The sequence below is a fragment of the Pygoscelis adeliae genome, unplaced genomic scaffold (assembly GCF_000699105.1).
Source record: "Pygoscelis adeliae isolate BGI_AS28 unplaced genomic scaffold, ASM69910v1 Scaffold45, whole genome shotgun sequence".
Taxonomy (NCBI): domain Eukaryota; kingdom Metazoa; phylum Chordata; class Aves; order Sphenisciformes; family Spheniscidae; genus Pygoscelis; species Pygoscelis adeliae.
In genome coordinates this window covers 14,725,220-14,731,219 of record NW_008825114.1, presented here as the reverse complement: position 1 = coordinate 14,731,219, position 6,000 = coordinate 14,725,220, and the positions used below count along the sequence as shown (strand labels likewise).

At 37.6% G+C, this 6,000-nt stretch overlaps 1 protein-coding gene across 1 annotated transcript in view; it reads left to right on the top strand.

Annotated features, from left to right (window-relative positions):
* The first annotated feature begins 3,834 nt into the window (after positions 1-3,834).
* FANCC (Fanconi anemia, complementation group C) overlaps positions 3,835-6,000 on the top strand; it is an 84,546-nt gene continuing 82,380 nt past the window's right edge. Inside the window, exon 1 of the mRNA XM_009328134.1 lies at positions 3,835-3,909. The gene's annotated coding sequence lies outside the window, so the exon portion shown is untranslated. The remainder of the gene's footprint in view (positions 3,910-6,000) is intronic.

Here is a 6,000-nt window from a genome sequence, read left to right as displayed (position 1 = left end):
TTATGTTAATCTTCCCTCCTTTGCTCAAGGTTCAAAAATTCTGTCATAAAAATTCATCATCATCGTATGATATTTGAAACAGAAATTGAGATACTTATCAAAGTATATTGTGAGCTACTGACAGGTCTACGAAAATCTTCTGTCTGTTGAATTTTGGCATTGCTGGAAAGCCCTATTGTTTATCGTTTTTCCCTCCCTGTTGCAGTCTCTCTTCCTCTCTCTGTGGATGTTTGTTCGCTACTGCCATCTCTTGGATAGAGACAGGCCTGCTGAGCATTTATGATGGTTGTCCTCTAGTGATTGGTTTGTAAAGAGAATATAAACACTGCTATACTTGCCCCTCAGTGGAAACTTGTCTTTAGAGAACATGGCAGTTGGAAAGGCTGGGTCAGGAACAGATCGTGAAGATTATCTTTTCACTTATAGACATGGATAAAGTTTTGATAATAATTTCCGTGCTTTTTATCTTCGTTTCCTTGGGAAATGAGGTCTGTGTGATTCCACATCTTCATGTCTTTGCCTGCTAGGAATTGAACATGTTAGTCAATTTTAACCAAGTTTGAAAGCAGGATAAAGGTTTGAAAACAATTCTAGTCCTATATATTTTCTAAAAATTGAGGGAAGGGTCAAAGAGAGAGACTGTTCCACATTTTGTTTGGCAGTAGTCCTCCATCTAGTCAGCGCATGCTTATAGGCCAGCTGGATGGTACAGACATGAAATTAACCATAGGATACCATGGGTGAAAGTGTCATAAGGGACACCAGTGGCAGCTGGGGTTTTAAGGGTGATGTTATGGAGAGTTCAAGCAATAAAGGGTACCCATTTGAAGGTACTAGACACAGTTGTTCTGCTGTTACTGGAGCAACCTTGTGCACTCAGTGTACTTTTAAACCATAGTTTCTTTTCTTTCTTTTTCCCTAAGCTATATGTTTCAGTATACACAGCTGCAGTTGTGAAGGTGCTGTTTTTTAAAAAAGATGTCTTTCAAAAGATGGGTGAAGGATCTTGTGCAGGGTGAACGATGGGTGAAATAATTTATTCCTGAAATAATAATACAGAAAATGTTAGAGTCCTTTGGTATACGTGGAATCATTTTTCACATTTACAGGAAGGGGCATATATTGCATGAGATTAATCCCAAATAAAAATCTTCAGTCTTCAACCTATCAGGGTTTTTTTTTTAATGAATGCAGCATATTTTGTGCCCACCTGATCTAAAAAATGCACAAAAGTATGCCAGGTTGTAAAGATCTTATTATGTGTATAAACAGTAGAACAGCTCTCAAAAGTCAAGTCAAATCTTGAATGAAACAATTTAACTTTCACCAAGAAGGGTATTCCCAGACCAAATTTTCTGGTCAATGTTATCATAAATGACTGTCATTAATGTTGCTAAAATGAAGACAATGGTAATGCTCATTAAAAATCGGTATTTTCTTTAATGTAGCTTTGGAATTAAAAAATCCTTTGTGTCTTGAAACTTGGCAGCACATCCCACCAACTTCTGAGACCACTTTAGGACCACATAGTTAGTCTACTTTGTAAGTTACAGGAATGTAGAATATGTTAAATATTTTCTCCTTGGTGAGGGCTAATAACTTTGTGGGTATTGCAAAGGTATTTAAAAATTAGTAAGACTTATTTCTATAGTAAAATCCATAACTAGTACTGATTTTTAGATGGCTATGACAAATGGTGTGGGATGATTTGGAGTTGAACACTGTATTCCTAATACAAAAATACTCTTTATTAGTATTATATTAATCATGAACTAATTAAACATAAACATAAATTAGTCATAAATAAACCATAAAGAGAAATATATATTAATATAACAATTATAATCTAAATCTTCTAAATTTTGAAATGTTTTTAGTTACAGCTTCTTTAACATCTTTTCAAGAGTGCTTTTACTCTAACTGTGTAATGGTAAAGGATGGACTCATGTCGGACTTAACACTATTTGCAAGAGGTGTCTGTTACTATTTTTTTAATTGTCAGCCTTGCATATGGTTGCAAGGTTCTGACATAGAACTTCTGCATGTATTTTTAACTTCTAATAGAAATTCTGTAGGTAAGCAATGCCATGAGTTTTATATTTTCATAAACTTACTAGTCATTAATTATACAGATACTATTGGACACAGTCTAAAGACAGATGACTTGCTCAGATGTAATCTGCACAGCATCAGTTATGGTAATGTGGCGAAATAAAGTCCACAAGGCTACTGCAGCACAAGGAACTTTCTAAATCTTTGAGAGGAATAAATTCTTTTTACTTGCAAATGGAGCAAATCTAATGTTATCAGGCATGTATTTTTAGTTTGATTAAAAAAAAAAGTAAAAAAAGTACACTGTACTGTTAAACTTTAAAATTAGAGCAGTACTAATCAGGCTCCTGTAGAGGTGAAGTAGAACAGGCAGGCCTTGGAAACTTAAATGACTTCTTTAGTGTAATGTGTGAGGTGTGTCAGAAGTGAGAATCAGACTCATAGGCTTCTGATTCCTGGAGCCAAACTGCAAGGCTGTACTTCCTCCCTACTAGTAGATTCGCTAGATGTGTTTGTTTTATAAATCTTGATTAACTATGTGACAGTATTGAAATATTCCAAACAGTGACTGTAATAAAGTATCATAATATACAACTAAATTGACATATACGAGTGTCCAAGGAGAAGAGGCCAAGAGACATACCACTAGCTAAAACTATTTTCCTATGTTGTACATTAAAAGTTTTCATCTTTCATCAGCTGACCCAAATTCATAAGGAACACCCTTTCCATAGAATACCAGAACTATATAGCTTTAATGTCATGCCAAGGGTGGCATTGCTAAATTGTGAGTTTTTCATGAACAGATGTGACAAAAATCTTACTGGCAAGTCACAGGATCCACTATTAGCCCATTAAAAAGTACAAGCGCATAGAATATGCAGGAGTAATTGACTGAGAATTCCCCAAATCAATGCCTCATCACTTTGAATGTCAGTTCCCTGTCTCCAGTCTAAATGCCCACATAGCTAATTGTTGCTGCAGTATGAGTTTGACTGAGTGAATCACTGAAAGCCTTTGCTCTAGATGTTTCTGAGGAAACATCTCTTCTTCTTTGCAAAGAATGAATAGCCTGATTTAATGCCTGTGAATAGCATGAAACCTTGTCAATGGACTTCAGGGACAAGTGTCTGTGAGAGTGTGTTAAAATAATGTACAACAAAAAGGTGTAAATGTTGATGTGGATGTCATGAAGTTATTTTTATTCTTCTGAAGAATACATTTTTCTTTTTCTGTCAGGTACTCTAGTGCCACAAATACATCTTTATTCAGAAGATTTTATTCTGTGGCTATTTCTGGGTGTGAGTAGTCAGTGACAGAGGGGAGAAAAGTATGAGACTCTTTGGTAAGTTTTTTTTTCTTAATGCCAAAGAGAAATGCATTCTTTCATTTGCAAACTTGCTTTCATTGTATGCGGACTATGTGAATGCTTTTCACAGAATTTCAGTAGCCTCAGTTGATATTAGAATAAATACGTATCATTTTTACTTACACTTATTATGTTGTCACTAGAGTTCATACAAAAGTAAGTATGTATAATAAAAACTGGAAAGAAAATACTTTCCCATGATTGTTGTGTGGTCATTTTCTTTTTGGTGGCATATTGCCCTTCACCATTGCGTAAACCATTGTGTCATGCTTGAGGAGCTTAGGTTGAATAATAGATTATCTTTGAGGAAATCCTTGAGAAGCAGTGTTGTCTAATGGGCTAGAACATATGAGATTTGTGTCTTTTATCTCTTTCTGCATTTGTTTCCTCAGTGACTTTGGACAAATCATTTTCTGTTTGTGCCTCTGTTGCCTTGCGCTTATGTAGAAATGCTTTAACTCTGCAGAGCTGAAAAATTTCCGTGAAAGGTACGTGCTTCATTACTGGAGTAAATATTAGAGGTTCTTAAAAAAAATGGTTCTAGAGATTTTTGGAGAAAAAGAATTCACTTAATATAAGCAAGACAACTCTATGCACTGTATGAATAGCTCTGGATATCAATACCATAGGCAGTATTTTAACTGATGGTCAAATATTTACTGTAAAGAGTTTGGATCATGTGTCTCCTTTTCTTATATCTGTGTAAGTCAGGGGTAAAGCTTGAATTTAGCAAAGTTGCATAGCTATTAAAGAAGCATAACTGTTGGAAATAGGAAGCTCTTTAGTGTTAACTTACAATTTAATTGAAGAAAGACAGTTCAGTCATTCTTCTCTATGTCTAAATAGATTGTGTCCCTGTCTCCGCCCCTCCACCCCCCCTTCCTTTTTTTTAGACAGTGAAACAAAGGTGAGTACTTTCAGACCATGCTACCCATTTGCAGAATCTTCTCCACAGCTTAGTTGGAGGAAGATGATGTTCTGGCAGGAACTTTTTTAGGCTTCCTCCCCCGCCTCCTTGTAATTTTAGTATGTACAGGTAGAAGTGAATGCTGTTCCTCAGTATACTAATACAAAGGAATACACTTTTTTCTTTTACATTATAGGTCATATATGACTCCTCTGAAGAGAGGACTAATGTTCTAACTTGCTGTGTACAATTTAATAGATGTTCTTCTACTTATGTTTGGAAACTAGGGAATTACTGCATATTTGTTAATTGCAGAACTTAAGGTAAAATGTCTAAAAAGCAAAAAAGAAAAAGTGCCAAGGATTGGTGTATACGCAACCCCCCCTCACTGGTAGGTCAACATATTGTAACTCTGGAAAGAGAGGAATGCTGTTTATTTCATGGTGAAACTTTGAATTAATCTCTAGTTAAAATTTTTTTTCAGAGGAACTGAATTTTAAGGAAATAAATTTCTCTGTATTCCACTCAAGCAGTATACAAACACAAGTTAATTGGAGAGGAGGCTCAATGATGAGGGAAGCATGGATGATTGGTTTTGTTTATGTTCGGATCAGAATAGACTAGATTAGACTGTTTTGGTTGGAAGGGACCTACAAGGATCATCTAGTCCAACTGACCAGTTCAGGGCTGACCAAAAGTTAAAGCATGTTCTTAAGGGCATTGTCCAAATGCCTCTTTTTAAGACACTGACAGGCATGGAGCATCGACCACCTCTCTTGGAAGCCTGTTCCAGGGTTTGACCACCCTCTCGGTAAAGAAATGCTTCCTCACGTCCAGTCTGAACCTCCCCTGACACAGCTTTGAACCATTCCCACACACCCTGTCACTGGATCCCAGGGAGAAGAGATCAGCACCTCCCTCTCCACCTCCCCTCCTCAGGAAGCTGTGGAGAGCAATGAGGTCGCCTCTCAGCCTCCTTCTCTCCAAACTAGACAAACCCAGAGTCCTCAGCCGCTCCTCACAGGACATGCCTTCCAGCCCTTCCACCAGCTTTGTTGCCCTCCTCTGGGTGCATTCAAGGACCTTCACATCCTTCTTAAACTGTGGGGCCCAGAACTGCACACAGTGCTCAAGGTGAGGCCGCACCAACGCTGAATACAGCGGGATAATCACCTCTTTTGATCGGCTGGGTATGCTGTGGTTGATGCACCCCCGGATGCAGTTTGCCCTCTTGGCTGCCAGGGCACACTGCTGGCTCATACTGAGCCTGCTGTCAGCCAGCACCCCCAGATCAGTTTTTTTCTGCAGAAGTGTTGTTCTGTAGAGAAGAGGTTGACGAAAGCCTTTTAGGCATGTGAAGTTACAGTAAAAATGTCTAATAGTGGATTTAAGCTGGAGGAGACAGTGATAACCAGCTATAAAAGTTTAACTGAGAAAGTACGATTTGTATTTGGTACAAAAATGACTCTGTGTCTAGGTAGTTATAATTCATTCACATCTTTGCTTTGGCTTACATGAAGCTATGTGAGGGCATAATATTTGCCAGAAGAGGGTAATGAAAACTTTATAGTCAAAGTTTGTGTCAGATAGCCCACGAGATACTGAGTGACGCATTAGCTGGCAGATTGGGTAGGAGAAGGGGTACAAACAATAAATTACAACTAACAAGAAT